The sequence below is a fragment of the Schistocerca piceifrons genome, chromosome 1, assembly GCF_021461385.2.
Source record: "Schistocerca piceifrons isolate TAMUIC-IGC-003096 chromosome 1, iqSchPice1.1, whole genome shotgun sequence".
Lineage (NCBI taxonomy): Eukaryota > Metazoa > Arthropoda > Insecta > Orthoptera > Acrididae > Schistocerca > Schistocerca piceifrons.
This window is the reverse complement of record NC_060138.1, coordinates 464,355,663-464,373,981: the sequence shown is the minus strand read 5'-3', so window position 1 is coordinate 464,373,981 and position 18,319 is coordinate 464,355,663.

The following is an 18,319-nucleotide window of genomic DNA, read 5'->3' as shown; positions in this document are numbered from 1 at the left end:
GCTATATTTTTCCGTCAATGTATCTCGATGTATACCACTTTGGAAACAATGTTTGGCGTCCTCCCAGACGAGAAAAACATCCCGTATGAGGCTGGCTTAAAGCTACAGGACGGCAGTAGCAGAGATGCGCACCCTGCAGTGTCTAGAGCTCTGGGGAGGGCCGCGGCAGCTCGCGGAGGGTGGAAGCGGTAGCTGGGGAGAGGCGAGCAGCGAGCGGCGCGGATGAGCGACCGCGGGGGTCCGGCGCCCGCCATTTCTCATGTTATTCAGGCCGCCTTAAAGCGCGCGGCCCGCCGTGAATGCCGTGAAATATGTCTTAATTCACGTCCCGAATGGCCGTGGCCGCTTCATGAGGTGCGGGACTTCATAAGTCAGGCCATTGTGCCGGACTCGGGCAGGCGCGGACCCCGCCGGTGACAAATTCAGCCGCGCGGAGGCGTGTCGTGGCGCGGCCATCGCTCAGGGGGCAGGTAGCAGGTAGCGCCCCCGGCTCCCACGCAGGTACCCCGCCTGCCGGCGTCAGCATTTCGCGAGGCACCTGCGGCCTGCGGCCGTCCTACTGTGCCGACGTCACGGGCGCCGCGAATATCACGACGGCTTTTTCTCCCTCGCTGGCGTAAAAGAGGGCGCGCAGAATACGCGTGTGAGGGGGACGAGCATCAATTTACCTCGGTCCGGTAGACTCGCGTTCCAGGGCCGACTGTTGTGACGGCCGCGGCACGCAGCCCAGGCGCTGTCACTGGCAGACCTTTGTGCGCGCGCTGCGCCCTCTCCTGTTCGGCTGCTTATCGCTGCGAGATCGCGTGTCGACGAGGAGGTCCTCCGCGGGCCAGGATTGTTATGTGGACCAATTTACGGGCGTCTGCCGCTCCCGTAGGTTGACATTACAGTGTTGGTCCTTAGGCTGTTTCATCAAACATGTAACAGGGTTTCCGTAACTTCCTCGTGAAAATATTTTTATGTACCGGTACTACATGATGTTTTAAGTAACCTACGTACAGCGTGTCCAAGGAAGAATGGTCAAAGTTCCCAGATATGTGAGCGGTTCGAAGATTTCTTAATAGAACTCAGTACATAATCCTCAAGGGCGAGTGTTCATCACAGACGAGTGTATCCTTATGAGTGTCTCAGGGGGTATGATAGGACCGCTGTTACTTTCTGTATACATAAATGATCTGACGACCATTGTGGGCAGCAATCTATGGTTGTTTCCTGATGATACTATGGTTACGGGAAGTTCAAAAAATCGTTCAAATGGCTCTGAGCACTATGGGACTTAACTTCTGAGGTTATCAGTCCCCTAGAACTTAGAACTACTTAAACCTAACTAACCTAAGGACATCACACACATCCATGCCCCAGGCAGGATTCAAACCTGCGACCGTAGCGGTCGCGCGGTTCCAGACTGAAGCGCCTAGAACCGCATGGCCACAAAGGCCGGCGTTACGGGAAGTGGTCGAACTTCACTGACTGTAGCAGGATACAAGATGACTTAGACAAAAATTGAAATTGGTGTGATGAATGATAGCTGGCTCCAAATGTAGAAGAATGTAACTTAATGCGGATGAGTAACAAAAACAAACCTGTAATATTCGGATACAGTATTAGCAGGTTCCTGCTTGACACAGTTACGTCGTTTAAATATCTGGCCATAAAGTTGCAAAGTGATATGAAGCAGAATGATCATGTGAGGATTGTGGCAGAGAGAATTTTGGAAAAGTGCGGAGATCACTCAGTGCGACCTATACTTGAGTACTGCTCGAGTGTTTGGGATCCTTACCAGGTTGGACTAAAGGTAGACATCGAAGAAGTTCAGAGGCGCGCTGCTGGATTTGTTACCGGTAAGTTCGAACAATATGCAGTGTCACGGAGACACTTTGGGAACTCAAATGGTAACCCCTGTAAGGAAAGCGAAATTCTTGTCGACGAACACTATTAAGAAAAGAGAACCGGCGTTTGAAGCAGATTGTAGAACGATTATACTGCCACCAACATACATCTCGAGTAAATACCACGAAGATAAGGTACGAGGTGTTAGGGCTCATGCGGAGGCACATAGACAGTCGTTTTTCACTCGCTCTGTTTGCGAGTGGAACAGGAACGGAAATGATTAGTAGTGATACAGGGTACGATAGGCCACGTACAGTGTGGTGACTTCCGGAATATGTTTGTAGATGTAGACGTATATATGACAGGAGCAGTCATTCGATACAAAAAAAAGCATAGTAAACGTGGGCTGTAAAATCCACATCTTCAACCTATGAGCACTTCTTCATCTTCGATACTGTGAAACAAATCTCTTCTACTGCAGTCTCATTGCTTCCCAAATTTCGATGATGGTGTTATGGGTCAAAATAAGAAAAAACTATCCAGTAAACATGGGCTCTAAAGCTCATATCTTTAGATCTAGAAGTACTTGTTCTTCTACGGTACTGGGAAACGCATCTTTTCTGCTAAACAAGTGTTCGTACAAGTAATGCATTTGGAGCACATATTTGCCATTTCTTATTTTGATCTGTACTACCTCCTCCCAAAGCATGGGAAGCAAACAGCCGGCAGTAGAAGAGATTTGTTTCACAGTATCGAAGATGAAGAAGTGCTCTTAGCTCTTAAGATGTGCATTTTGCAGCCCATGTTTACTAGCCTTTTCTGCTTCGGCTGATAGTTTTTTTCACATTACTGAATACTGACCAGTGCCCCGTGGGACACCGAATTTATCAACTGGAACTGCACAGTCACTGTTATCAGTAACAACTTATTTTAATTTAAATTTTCGTTTCAGATGTTTAAGCCGCCTTCATCAGCTGACTCCACAATGAAGAGCCAAAACATTATAACCAACAGAGCACCTTCATGTTTTCGCGTAGCACTGACGGAGCCATTACATTTCGAGCTTACACTCGTATAAATTTTATTTCTTCTTCTAATATTTCGGCAGTATAGCTTTCACTCACTTTCAAAGTGAGCCGACCGACAGTCGCTATGGCACTGGCTCCGTCCTTTTCACCACACGGTCCAGGCCATTACATTCCCGCCACAAATACACAAGCGCCAGGGACGTCGAGCGGCGGAAAGAAGTATGCGTAAATTGAGTCCTTGGCTAAGCGCTCAGCCTACGCTATGATCTCGATATATCTTGATGAGCGTCACTTGAGCGACGGCTTGGCAAGTTTATTAAAAAAACGCGTTGGACTCCATCATTTGTCCAAGCTGAAACCGTTCGCCAGACGAATTTTTGCTCCTTCGTTCACCACCGAGTGCCAGAGAGATAAACTCGACGCTACAATTTCGAAATTTTTACATCGGATAGGGTGAGCGGTTTCGATGCAGTGCTGTGCCACGGACGATTTATTTCGCTGTAAGAGCGGGATCTTCGTTCGGTGTTGCGCACAGCCCCGTGCACACTGTCGCGGTCCGCGAGGTTAAAAGAAAGGAGCGAATGCCATGGCGCCCTTTGGTCGGCTCGCTCTGAAGACAGCCGAAAAGTATGCAGCCGAAATGTTAGGAGAAGAAACAGAAATTGTGCGGCAGCACGCCCGAAATTTAATGGATTACTGTAACCACCTGCTTAGCAGCGTACTGGTTTACTTCTAAAACGTAACACAGTTGCGATTTCGTGTTTCATCGATTCGACAGGTCCTTGGTAGGTTCATGGAGTAATTCGGCATCAGAAGTGTACGCACGGCTCAGATTATTCCCGTAGATTAAAATAATTTAGTATCTGGCGGCGGAGCTGACGACTTCCGACAGCATGTCAACGGGGTCAGATGAGATGAAATTGATGCCCAGGAAATCATCATGAATCCACTGTCAAGTTTCTCCAACCACTTTAACACAATTCTGGGCTTGCGACACAGATTGTAATCCTGCTGGAAGATGTCAATGCCCTCAGGAAAAACATCAGGTATAAAGGGATGCTCGTGGTCCACTAAAATGTTTGCGTAGTTCATAGCTGTCATGGTGCCTTCAACTACTACCGCAGATTCCACAGAAGCACAGGTGAATTCCCCTCTTACTATAATACTATCAAAATACTGTGCACTTAGCGTGGTGCGTGTTTCGAAGGGCAGTGGTCTGGATACTGGCGTATTGGTACCCGACTGTCGGTTTGGTCACCTACTCGTGGTATCAGCGTCATCCAACCGCTTTCCATAGGTGCACAAAACAGCAGCACCGTTAAGAGCCCAACAACTCCGCCGTCGCCGAGGCATCTGGCTATAACAGTCTGCCCTGTGTCAAAGTCGCCGAAGTCAGTGGACTTTCCAGATTTGCAGCCCGTATCGTAGCTAGAATGATTCCTCATTCACCTCTGCAGCGTTTACGCAGTATCCTTCCCCGCCACGTGCCTGCGACGCCACCTGGTGGCCTTCAATTTCATTGTGATCAGTGGTCATCATGTAAATCAATAAAACGTGTATGTGTTGTGCAGGTGTCTTTGGGTTAACTTGTGGGGCTGTCTAACAGTGGAATATAACAACAAAATACTATTTTCATAGTTTTGTGGAAGCGTCTGTTCGCAAACATGAATACAAATATAAATGTAAATACGTGCAATTATCACAGGCTCCTTTTCCTGTTACGGGTACATTGCGTACGTCACATCATACGTTCTGCAAAGTACCAAATATGACTTATTAGAAGTTATTAAGTTCAAAGAATTGTAAAATGTTGCCAACAGTGCAAAAAAAAAAAAACTAAACATTTTGGTACATGTCTCGAAGATTCGTGGAAGTCTTTGATTAAAAAAATGAACAGAAACGTAAATTTAAATATTCCTAATGGTCTTAGGTTTCTTCCTGTCGTGTTTAAATCACAAGTACGTTCATGTTTGAAATCGAAAATAGTCAACAAAATTTCACTCTTGTGCTAAAATAAGTTTGTTTTTGCTTCTGTTGCTGGACAGTGACACGGTTCACCTCAAAGTCGTACACGCAACACATATATGTCTTATTAACTGACATAAATCCGCTTTATGATAGAGATTTAAACCTCTGAAACAAAATAAATTATGACAGGTAACAGTACACTTATAGTAACAACTGATATCAATCACAGTCAAGGCTAAAGTTACTAGTAACAACTGATATTAATAACAAAGTAAAATTTAACGTAAAATATTCCCACTTATTGCTATGCCTATCTTAACTGTATCCGAATCCCCATCTTCTTCTTTTTCACGGCCTTTCTCACGCATCTTCACAAGTCGGCATGTTAATTACTGGATTTGGCGGTGCTAGTGAAAGAGGGTAGCCGAATGCCCTTCCTGTCGCCGCGAATTTTACAGGATTTTTATTTTAACTGAAGACATTGAAATATTTCGAAATCTGCACATCGGATAAAAAAAAAAGTGATATTTCCAATTTGTTTGTCTCGGAGGGTGACATCCAACGATACCACACTCGACCCGCCACCTCACCCCGTGATGGGTAGGGCGGGCCAACTTTGAAATCTTCAATGGGAATCCCCGTTTTTTATATCAGATTACGATTCTACTGCAAAATTCACATACGTTTTGTCTGAAGCATCTCTTCATTTCACCACAGATGCCGTTGTAATCGGAGGAATAGAAACGGGTATACAATCGTAATTTACGACATGCTACTCAATGGCCCTTGAATAGCCAGTGGCGGATGGGACCCCAAGTCCGTGCGCGACGGTACTACAGGCCAGTATTTCATAACATCTAATTGGAAAACCAATACGCAACGTTGTACTCCTGCGACGTGTCAAGCGAGGTGGCGCAGTGGTTATCACTGGACTCGCATTCTGGAGGACGACGGCTCAAACTCGCGTGAGGCCATCCTGCTTTAGGTTTTCCGAGATTTCCCTAAATCGCTTCAGGCAAATTCCGGGATTGTTTATTTAGAAGGGCAAGGCCGACTTCCTTCCCCATCCTTTCCTAATACTATGGGACCAATAACCTCTGAGTTTCGTCCACTCCCTCAAATCAACCGACCTCAGACGTATCGAACAGGGGAGAAGTTAATGCGCCACCGTGACCGAGTGGCGAACTACGACGTATCATAACAGAGAGTACACTGCGACTGGAGCTCACGTATCGTGCAGACGTAGAACAGATAGCGGTTCTAAACATTACATCACTTGCTCAGTGTTTATTGCGTGCACATCTACCTATCATTTGGAGGACAGACGTGAAACTGGATGATGAATATTAAGAAAAAATTGAAATAATCTTGATTTGTGGAGAATATAGGAGAAACGTTGAGGCTGCTGTTGCCTTGTATGCCGATCGTTTCCCAGAGAAAGATCGTTCTGGTTCGTTCTACTCACAAGGTTGTGAACGCCTTTATGTCTGATGCCAGTGCACAGATCCGCAGAAGGAAACGAAGCAAACGTGCTACAGTAGAAGCTAATGAAATAACTGTACCAGCGGTAGCGCACCACAATCCGGCAACTACGCCTGGATTCCGGTATGTCAGTAGGTACTATTGTCACAGCACTACTTCGTCATGTGTATCATTCATACCACATGCCGATTTCCATACCCGGATAGTGCTTCGTGAATGGGCACGTCAACAAATGCAAAGGACCCCCACGTTCTTTACTGAAGTACTATATTCCGATGAGTCTACATTCACAAAGCATGGCAGCGTAACCCGCATAACGTTAATTAATGGAGTGTGGAAGATCCCCACTGGTTACGGCAAGTTGACCATCAACGTCCTTGGTCGGTTAACGTATCGTATGGCGTCAAGAGGAACAAATTCACTGGCCCTATTTTATGGTCTGCACTTTCAATGGACGCTAATGTCGAACGTTTTTGGAACTGGCACTACCGGTACTACTCCAGGAGCTGCCGTTGACGTTCGACAACGTGTATGGTCTCAACATAAACGATGCCCAACTCATTACGCAACTGAAGCACAGGAGGTATTAAGACCACGTTCACACTGTCCGGTGGATCGGCAGAGATGGCCCTATTAATTGCCCCGCTAGGTCGCAAGATTTGACGCCACTGGATTTCTTTCTATGGGGATATTTAAAAGGTAAGGTGTACCAAAAAGAGCGAAAAGGCCGTGAAGACTTGATCGACCTCATTAGAAACGCCTGTGCAGACATTCCACAGATATGTTTCTGTCCTGTGCACGGTCATTTGAGAAGCAAATCACTAAGAATATTGAAGCTGGCGGTACTACTTTTGAGCACTTTCTCTAATTGGAAAAGTAGAGCAGCGTTCGCCTTGAGCCACGGCCACAGAGGCGCGCCGAGTGGCCCCCTGTTCGATATGTTGGGAGAATACAATGTTGTGAATGTGGTTTCCAATTAAATGTTATGAAATACTGGCCTTTCTTACCTTCGCAGCATGGAGGTCGGGACCCACATGTCACTGGATATTCAAGAGCATTACGATTTTTATTCCTTCGTTTACAGCGCCATCTGCGGCGATACGAAGAAAATGCTTCGGACAAAACGTATGTAGACTTTGCCGTAGAACCGTAACCTGCAATAAAAATGGGGATTCCCACTGAACGTTTCAAAGTTGCGCCTGCTACCTACACACGAGGTGGGGGATCGAGTGTGGTATCAATGGTTCAAATGGCTCCAAGCACGATGGGACTTAACATCTGAGGTCATCAGTCCCCTGGACTTAAAACTACTTATACTTAGCTAACCTAAGGACATCATACACATCCATGCCAGAGGCAGGATTCGAACCTGCGACCGTAGCAGCAGCGCGGTACCGGACTGAAGCGCCTAGAACCGCTCGGCCACAGAGGCCGGCGTGGTATCAATGGACAAACAAACTGGAATCATAACTTTTTTAAAATCTAATGTGTAGTTTTCGAGACATTTCAATGTCATCAGTTAAAATTAACACTCTGTGTATCATTTCTTTTCCCTTTTTCAAATAGTTGTTTCCCGAGCGATGCCTTTGAAAATCACAACAAGCAATGTATCTTTCAATTTCTCCAGATCCTTCTTATATTCATAACCAATTTTTTCAGTTTCAGTCCGCACTTTATTCCAAATAAGTTACAGTCAGAGTCTACATCTGCCTTGTAAATGTTTTGTAGCTCAAAGCCTGGTTTCTTTGCCTTACAATTATATAATCCAACTGAAACCCTTCCGTCTCTCTCGGTAGCGCGCAAATATTGGCAATGATTAAATTGTGATCTATTCAAAGTCTACCATCCTCATTCCTTTCGCCCAGTCTATATCCTTCTTTATTTCCCTTTTGTTCCTGTTCGTACTGTCCAGTTCCAGACTGCTGTCACGAATAATCTTTTATTTCTGTCAACGATCTGAATAATATTTTTTAAATCATCATACATTCTTCCAAATTTTCATAATCTTCTTAGCGGACTAAGAGGTGATATTTAACTCACTGTAGAGGGCTCATTGAGATCGAAAAGAAAACACAAAGGAATACAGAAATTACTGTGTGTTACGTTTACTCGGACGTCGGCTTTCGAACAGTACAAGGAAACGACATACACTCCTGGAAATGGAAAAAAGAACACATTGACACCGGTGTGTCAGACCCACCATACTTGCTCCGGACACTGCGAGAGGGCTGTACAAGCAATGATCACACGCACGGCACAGCGGACACACCAGGAACCGCGGTGTTGGCCGTCGAATGGCGCTAGCTGCGCAGCATTTGTGCACCGCCGCCGTCAGTGTCAGCCAGTTTGCCGTGGCATACGGAGCTCCATCGCAGTCTTTAACACTGGTAGCATGCCGCGACAGCGTGGACGTGAACCGTATGTGCAGTTGACGGACTTCGAGCGAGGGCGTATAGTGGGCATGCGGGAGGCCGGGTGGACGTACCGCCGAATTGCTCAACACGTGGGGCGTGAGGTCTCCACAGTACATCGATGTCGTCGCCAGTGGTCGGCGGAAGGTGCACGTGCCCGTCGACCTGGGACCGGACCGCAGCGACGCACGGATGCACGCCAAGACCGTAGGATCCTACGCAGTGCCGTAGGGGACCGCACCGCCACTTCCCAGCAAATTAGGGACACTGTTGCTCCTGGGGTATCGGCGAGGACCATTCGCAACCGTCTCCATGAAGCTGGGCTACGGTCCCGCACACCGTTAGGCCGCCTTCCGCTCACGCCCCAACATCGTGCAGCCCGCCTCCAGTGGTGTCGCGACAGGCGTGAATGGAGGGACGAATGGAGACGTGTCGTCTTCAGCGAAGAGAGTCGCTTCTGCCTTGGTGCCAATGATGGTCGTATGCGTGTTTGGCGCCGTGCAGGTGAGCGCCACAATCAGGACTGCATACGACCGAGGCACACAGGGCCAACACCCGGCATCATGGTGTGGGGAGCGATCTCCTACACTGGCCGTACACCACTGGTGATCGTCGAGGGGACACTGAATAGTGCACGGTACATCCAAACCGTCATCGAACCCATCGTTCTACCATTCCTAGACCGGCAAGGGAACTTGCTGTTCCAACAGGACAATGCACGTCCGCATGTATCCCGTGCCACCCAACGTGCTCTAGAAGGTGTAAGTCAACTACCCTGGCCAGCAAGATCTCCGGATCTGTCCCCCATTGAGCATGTTTGGGACTGGATGAAGCGTCGTCTCACGCGGTCTGCACGTCCAGCACGAACGCTGGTGCAACTCTGGCGCCAGGTGGAAATGGCATGGCAAGCCGTTCCACAGGACTACATCCAGCATCTCTACGATCGTCTCCATGGGAGAATAGCAGCCTGCATTGCTGCGAAAGGTGGATATACACTGTACTAGTGCCGACATTGTGCATGCTCTGTTGCCTGTGTCTATGTGCCTGTGGTTCTGTCAGTGTGATCATGTGATGTATCTGACCCCAGGAATGTGTCAATAAAGTTTCCCCCTCCTGGGACAATGAATTCACGGTGTTCTTATTTCAGTTTCCAGGAGTGTATAAGAGATCATGAAACAAGTGTTTCTGCAATCTTGTGGGCTATTTAATGGTTAAATATAAAAACTATATTAGTGAGGGGATGTTTTTGTTAGCAGGTGGATCTCATTGAGAGGAACAAACCATGTAATACCATTTTAGTCCAGCGCCAAAAGTAGTACCGCAAAGAGTTACAGGTATAAGATGTCGACTTGCAAAAGTGTTGCCGTTTTCTAGAATCAACAGCAAGGAAATATTGTGTATTATATCAGGTTTTTTGAGTTAATTCTTCACCACGTTCCTCGATAGACGAGATGCACCGAGCTATACCTCCACTTCTGAGAATGAGTTTTACCCATCTCCCGGTTTTTTTCCACCGGCGAAACATTGCGGACCAGCACTAAAAAAACAGTGTTATCTAATTAGATTGTACGAGGGTGAGTCAAACGAAAATCTTAAATATTTTTTGAGTATTATTTATTGCGCAGAAGTGGTACAAAGCTGTATCACTTTTCAACATAATCTTTCCCACGCTCAATGCGAGTCCTCCAGCGCTTACAACGTGCATAAATTCCTTTAGAAAAAAATCTTTTTGTAGTCCGCGCAACCACTCATGCACCGCGTGGCGTACCTCTTCATCAGAACGCCACTCTTTCTTCCCAAAAGAGAGTCAGCATAACCTGTTCTGTTCGAAACTTCTTTGGTGTTGGTGATGAGGAATGGCGCCATTTCTTGCTCGCTCTCTTCGTTTCCGGTTGGTGGAAGTGAACCCAGGTTTCGTCCCCAGTAACGATTCTTGCAAGGAAGCCATCACCTTCTCGTTCAAAGCGCCGAAGAAGTTCTTGACAAGCATCAACAAGTGGTTCTCTCATTTCAGGAGTCAGCTGCCGTGGCACTCATCTTGCAGACACTTCGTTAAACTGGAGCACATCATGCACAATGTGGTGTGCTGACCCATGACTAATCTGTAAACATGCTTCAAAGTCATTCAGTGTCACTCTGCGGTTTTCCTTCACTATGGGTTCAACTGGTGCAATGTTCTGTGAAATCACAACTCGTTGTGCCTGACCTGGATGAAGAGCATCTTCCGCTGAAGTCACACCATTTTCGAACTCCCTACTCCATTCGTAGAACTGCTGCTGTGACAAACATGCATCACCGTACTGAACCTTCATTCGTCGACGAATTTCAATAGGTTTCGCATCTTCACTACGCAAAAATCGAATAACAGAGCGCTGTTCCTGCCTGGTCCAAGTCGCTAATGGGGCGGCCATCTTTATACTGATATTGCGACGGTATGTGTGCATCTGCACTATGCTGCCACCTACAGGCCATTCTGCACGCTGTTTGTAGTACGCTTACAAACTTACAGGATAACTGGGCGAAATTTCGATTTCTTATTACGAATTTAAGTTTTCATTTGACTCACCCTCGTACTATATAGACTACGAATTTATATTAACGAAAGGTCACTGGAAAAGCATGTAGTATGGGCTTCAGTAGACACCATATCAAATCAATAATAGCTATCGTAGAGCACTAATATAATATATAACAGCATGTAATGGTTTTAGTGGTGGGTTGACGTTTGAAGACCGGTATTGTATAAGAGGGAGAATATAAGTGCAATAAAATAGGACACACCACAACACTGATATTCTTATTAAGAATGTTAGTCTCCTCTATATCTCTGCGAAAAGGTTAATTTTTATCATCACAGACGCAGATTGGTGATATTGTCCAACCTTCTGGATGTGTAAACTCACTAATATGTTTCTATTTAGAAGACTGTAGATAGGTAACCTTTGAAGGAGACAATTTAGGACAGAGAGAAGTAGTGCCACGGAACGCTGTGGTGTAACTATATGGTTGCTGTGGAACGAGGTTGATGATGTGGTAAACGATGTTGGAACAACCCAAATATTCTTATTAGATTCTGACCAATGTTACCATTGGTAAACATCCCATAATGGGAACATCGACTGAAAATACACTGAGATGACAAAAGACATGGGGTATCTGCTAGTATCTTGTCGCACCTCTTTTTGTCCGGCGTAGTGCAGCAACTCGACGTGGTGGCATGGGCTCGCTGGACGTCGCCTGCGGAAACACTGAGCCGTGCCGCCTCTTTAACCGTTCATAATTGTGAAAGCGTTTCCGGTGCACGATTCTGTGCACGAACTGACCTTTCGATCACGTCCCAAAAATGTTTGAAGGTATTCATGTCGAGCGATCTGGGTGGCCAGATCATTCGCTAGAATAGTCCGGAATGCTCTTTAAACGAATCGCGAACAACTGATACTCGGCGACATGGCGCATTTTCATCCATAAAAATTCCATTCTTGTTTGGAAACATGGAGATCATGAATGGCTGCACATGGTCTCCAAGTAACCGAACATAACCATTCCCACTCAAGGAATCATGTAAACACAGCCCACACCATTATCAAGCAACCACAGGCCTGCAATGTGCCATGCTGAAAATTTGGGTTCACGGCTTCGTGGAGTTCTGAAACACTCGCACACTGCCATTGGCTCTTAACAACTGAAATCGGGAGTCATCTGACCAGGCCATGGTTTTCCAATCGTCCCACATTCCGAAGGTCCCACATTCATTTCTGCGGTTTGTTCATGCAGTGTTGCTTGTCTGTCAGCGCTGAGAACTCTACGTACACTACTGGTCATTAAAATTGCTACACAAACAAGAAATGCAGATGATAAACGGGTATTCATTGGACAAATATATTATACTAGAAATGACATGTGATTACATTTTCACGCAATTTGGGTGCATAGATCCTGAGAAATCAGTACCCAGAACAACCACAACTGGCCGTAATAACGGCCTTGATACGCCTGAGCATTGAGTCAAACAGAGCTTGGATTGCGTGTAACGGTATAGCTGCCCATGCATCTTTAACACGATACCACAGTTCATCAAGAATAGTGACTGGCGTATTGTCAAGAGCCAGTTGCTCGGCCACCATTGACCAGACGTTTTCAGTTGGTGAGAGATAGGGAGAATGTGCTGGCCAGGGCAGAAGTCGAAAATTTTCTGTATCCAGAAAGGCCCGTACAGGAGCTGCAACATGCGGTCGTGCATTATCCTGCTGAAATATAGGGTTTCGCAAGGATCGAATGAAGGGTAGAGCCACGGGTCGTAACACACCTGAAATGTAACGTCCACTGTTCAAAGTGCCGTCAATGCGAACAAGAAGTGACCGAGACGTCTAACCAATGGCACCCCATACCATCACGCTGGGTGATACGCCAGTATGGCGATGACGAAAACACGTTTCCAATGTGAGTTCACCGCGTTGTCGCCAAACACGTATGCGACCAGCAGGATGCTGTAAACAGAACCTGGATTAATTCGAAAAGATGACGTTTTGCCATTCGTGCACCCAGGTTGAGTACACCATCGCAGGCGCTCCTGTCTGTGATGCAGCGTCAAAGGTAACCGCAGCCAAGGTCTCCGAGCTGATAGTCCATGCTGCTGCAAACGTCGTCGAACTGTTCGTGCAGACGGTTGTTGTCTTGCAAACGTCCCCATCTGATTACTCAGGGATCGAGACGTGGCTGCACGATCGGTTACAGCCATGCGGATAAGATGCCTGTCATCTCGACTGCTAGTGATACGAGGCCGTAAGGATCCAGCACGGCGTTGCGTATAACGCTCCTGAACCCACCGATTCCATATTCTGCTAACAGTCATTGGATCTCGACCAACGCGAGCAACAATGTCGCGATACGATAAACCGCAATCGCGATAGGCTACAATCCGACCTTTATCAAAGCCGGAAACGTAATGCTACGCATTTTTCCTCCTTACACGAGGCATCACAACAACGTTTCACCAGGCAACGCCGGTAAACTGCTATTTGTGTATGAGAAATCGGTTGGAAACTTTTCTCATGTCAGCACTCTGTAGGTGTCTCCACCGGCGCCAACCTTGTGTGAATGCTCTGAAAAGTTAATCATTTGCATATCACAACATCTTCTTCCTGTCGGTTAAATTTCGCGTCTGTAGCACGCCATCTTCGTGGTGCAGCAATTTTAATGGCCAGTAGAGTAAATACCGCTGCCCTCGGTCGTTAAGTGAAGGCCGTCGGCCACTGCGTTTTCAGTGATGAGAGGTAATGCCTGAAATGTGGTAATTCTTGAGACTGTGGATTTCGAAATACTGAATTCTCAACGATTTCCGAAATGGAATGCATCATGCGTCTAACTCCAACTACCATTTTGCATTTTAAGTCTGTTAAAGCCCGTCGTGCGGCCGTAATCATGTCCTAATCCTTTCCACACGAATCACCTGAGTACAAATGACAGCTCCGCCGTTGCACTCCCCTTTTACGCATTGCGTACGCAGTATCACCACCATTTGAATATGTGCGTATCGCTATCCTATGACTTTTGTCACCTCAGTGTTTCGAGACGCGCATTAAATAACTACAGAATAAACCAGAAAGAAATGAATTGTCATGAGTGGTGCAAAACACGATTTTACAATGAATCATTTATACATTTAAAAATATTATCTGTTAGAATTAAAATATATTAAGTGGCTGGACCAGACCATAGATATATGTGCAAACCTATCAGCTATGACTTCCAAATACTATTACGTCAGAGCCACTACAAACTGTAACACGTTCCATCCAGATCAGTGGGCCCAGTGGTCGGTTTTGCTGTTCGAAACTATCCTTCACCGCCTCCAAAGAAGGACGTTACGTACTGGCGAGTCAGGGAGCTTCGTTTATCCCACCAAGTACCTTTCTATCTTTACTTACTTAATTATTACGATTTTCATAATTAAATTATGCAGTAGTCGATGCCGAACTCAGCATGTGAGAACTGCACTGCGTCTCTCCTCCAGCCTTTGTGAGGACCCATTTAGTGAGGTTTTAAGCTAAGGATATCGGTAAGCATATTTTGCACTTTCCTGGGCAGCCAGAAGGCAGGTTTGCCTAAGCGCTCGTGCACAAGTGTTCCAAGAACAGAAGTTAATCCGTTTATGACAATGTTTGCCACGAGGCCTATGTGACAGCTGGCATTGTTATCAACCATAGCGGCTCCGGGAAGTCAGAGGCTACCTGCAAACATTGAACGGATGTGGGTCGGTAGCTTCTAAGCTTGACTTTCCTCTTAAAGGTAACGTGCCAGGAAATTCACCTGGGCGGAGCAATCAAGGCGGAGTAACCAATGTGGACATGTCTCTATCGATGATTGTGAAAGAAAACCATCAAAGGAGTGAAGAAGCCAAGACAGTGTATCGGGCTATGGTAGATGGAACGGAGCGGAGTCAAGCGGTGTTAAGCTCATGTTGGCCGCTCAAGGGTTGATTGGAGAGTGTGGAGGCGTTACCGTATCTGACTGTATGCTGCACAAAGCAAGAGGCTGAGAGTTCTACGTGGAGTGGCGGGAAGCGGAGAGCCGCCGTCTGCATAACTCAAGGATACGGTGCTGAAGGGAACTCGTAGTAAGTTGACGAGTGGGAGGAAGGAACTCCGATAAAGGACTGGAGGACCCATAGATTTCTTCTACTGCTACTAGTTTCCAGAATAACCGACGAGTTAAAAAGTGTTTCTGAGACTTATCAAAGCTTTAGTAATTACTTGAATTAAGATACGAAGCAGGAATTGGTTCAAATGGTTCTGAGCACTATGGGACTTAACTTCTGAAGTCATCAGTCGTCTAGAACTTAGAACTAATTAAACCTACCTAACCAAAGGACATCACACACATCCATGCCCGAGGCAGGATTCGAACCTGTGACCGCAGCGGTCTCTCGGTTCCAGACTGTAGCGCCAAGAACCGAACGGCCACACCGGCCGGCGAAGCAGGAATTACTGGGCATTACTGTGATAGCGTGTAACTTTGAATTTCAGCTTAATGAAGGAGCTTCACCCTCAGTTTACGTCTTCGTGTCCTTATTGTTAGTCATTTCCTTTGTTTAAAGTGTTGTCAGCTATTTTGTGCTGTCGTTGCTTTTCTGTAATATTTGTTTGTGGCAAATATAACGGAACGTAAAACTTGTTCATTTAATTCGATTTCTTTTTGTGTATTTTCCGTCGTTGATACCCCTTGAACGAATGCTGTATCTTCAGGAAATTAGCAACCAGGAGGACCTGATGAGTCACAGGTATTGTATTACCCTTTTCTCACTGGGTCAACACTTCATAGTGAGACTACCAACCTAATTATTTACAGTTATTGCCGGGGGGGGGGGGGGCGGGCGGGTGTAGTATCAATTACTTCTGCTCGTAGCCTCGCCCATGTGACACTCCGTTGAGGTCACTAGCATGTCCCGTCTCCCGCATCCAGCTGACGTCTCTAGGACCAGGGAGGCTCACGCTCGCTACAGTACCGTCACGAGTATGGAAGTGACTGCCTGCTCGCCCTAGCTCCTGTGGTAATTAATGGCTATGACTTCTTCTGTGGAAGTTACCGAATTTCTTCTCCATCTCGAGAGAATGAAATCGTCAGTGTCTTCTTAAAATGTATCTTACTTTATCCTTTTAATTCGTGATACATCACAGTGGCTGATAGGTCGTGCGACTAGGGCTTGCCGTCGGGTAGACCGTTCGCCGGGTGCAAGTCTTTCTATTTGACGCCACTTCGGCGACTTGCGCGTCGATGGGGATGAAATGATGATGATTAGGATAACACAACACCCAGTCCCTGAGCGGAGAAAAATCTCCGACCCATCCGAGAATCGAACCTGGGCCCTAAGGATTGATATTCTGTCGCGCTGACTACTCAGATACCGGGGGCGGACGGCTGATAGGTAAGCTGGTAGACTATGCAATGGCCGCGAGGATACCCTACGCATTACCGCTCTCCATCCTTACGTCCTTTCCCCTAGTTTATGATACTTCAGATTATGTTTACCAGGTCAGAAAGCAAGGGAATACTCGAGACACCAAACACTATTCAAGCAGACACATTGCGATCGCAAGGAAGCACTTAAACGCAACGCAAGTGAACTGGGAATAATAATAATAATCATTAGAGTGCAAGACAGCTATTTATTAATACATAACATATATACAGCTGTAACTACAGACATACTGTGCAAAACACTGAATGTGCATGCCAGAGGACAATTGCGTAGCATGGCACCACTTTTTAGGATTTCTTCCCGTTCCGATCGCGTATGGACAATGGGAAGAATGCCCGCTTAAATGTTTCGTTCCGTCTTTTAATTTTCTCTTCGCTTTCCCTGTGGGCGAATGAAGAAAGCGTCTATTTTCATTACGTAAATTGGCTTTACAACATTTCCGTGGCACTCTCTGCTGAATGAAACACTCTCGTGACCATTTGCGACCGTTCAGTATACGCTATTAATTCTGTTGAGTATGGATACCACACAATTCAGCAGCATTCTAAAGTCGAATGCACAGTTGATTTTTAAGCAATCGTCTTTATACAGCGACCGCATTTTCCCATTATTGTGGCAATGAACTGAAGTCTACCGTCTGTCTGATATACGACTAAGCCAATGTGATATTGAAACAGAGGATGACACGCGTAAAGCTGAAATACAAACACCTTTTTCCAAAGCTGTTTCAGACAGGAAGACAGCACTGCAGTTCCTTCTCTAAATCCTCGCACAAACGAAAAAATGGCTGACATCGAAATAACTGTCCAAGGAATAGAAAAGCAACTGAAATCACTCAACACAGGAAAGTCCACTGGACCTGACGGGATACCAATTCGATTCTACACAGAGTACGCGAAAGAACTTGCCCCCCTTCTAACAGCCGTGTACCGCAAGTCTCTAGAGGAACGGAAGTTTCCAAATGGTTGGAAAAGAGCACAGGTAGTCCCAGTCTTCACGAAGGGTCGTTGAGCAGGTGCGCAAAACTATAGACCTATATATGTGACGTCGATCTGTTGTAGAATTTTAGAACATGTTTTTTCCTCGAGTATCATGTCGTTTTTGGAAACCCAGAATCTACTCTGTAGGAATCAACACGGATTCCGGAAACAGCGATCGTGTGAGACCCAACTCGCTTTATTTGTTCATGAGACCCAGAAAATATTAGATACAGGCTCCCAGGTAGATGCTATTTTCCTTGACTTCCGGAAGGCGTTCGATACAGTTCCGCACTGTCGCCTGATAAACAAAGTAAGAGCCTACGCAATATCAGACCAGCTGTGTGGCTGGATTGAAGACTTTTTAGCAAACAGAACACAGCATGTTGTTATCAATGGAGAGACGTCTACAGACGTTAAAGTAACCTCTGGCGTGCCACAGGGGAGTGTTATGGAACTATTGCTTTTCACAATATATATAAATGACATAGTAGATAGTGTCGGAAGTTCCATGCGGCTTTTCGCGGATTATGCTGTAGTATACAGAGAAGTTGCAGCATTAGAAAATTGTAGCGAAATGCAGGAAGATCTGCAGCGGATAGGCACTTCGTGCAGGGAGTGGCAACTAACCCTTAACATAGACAA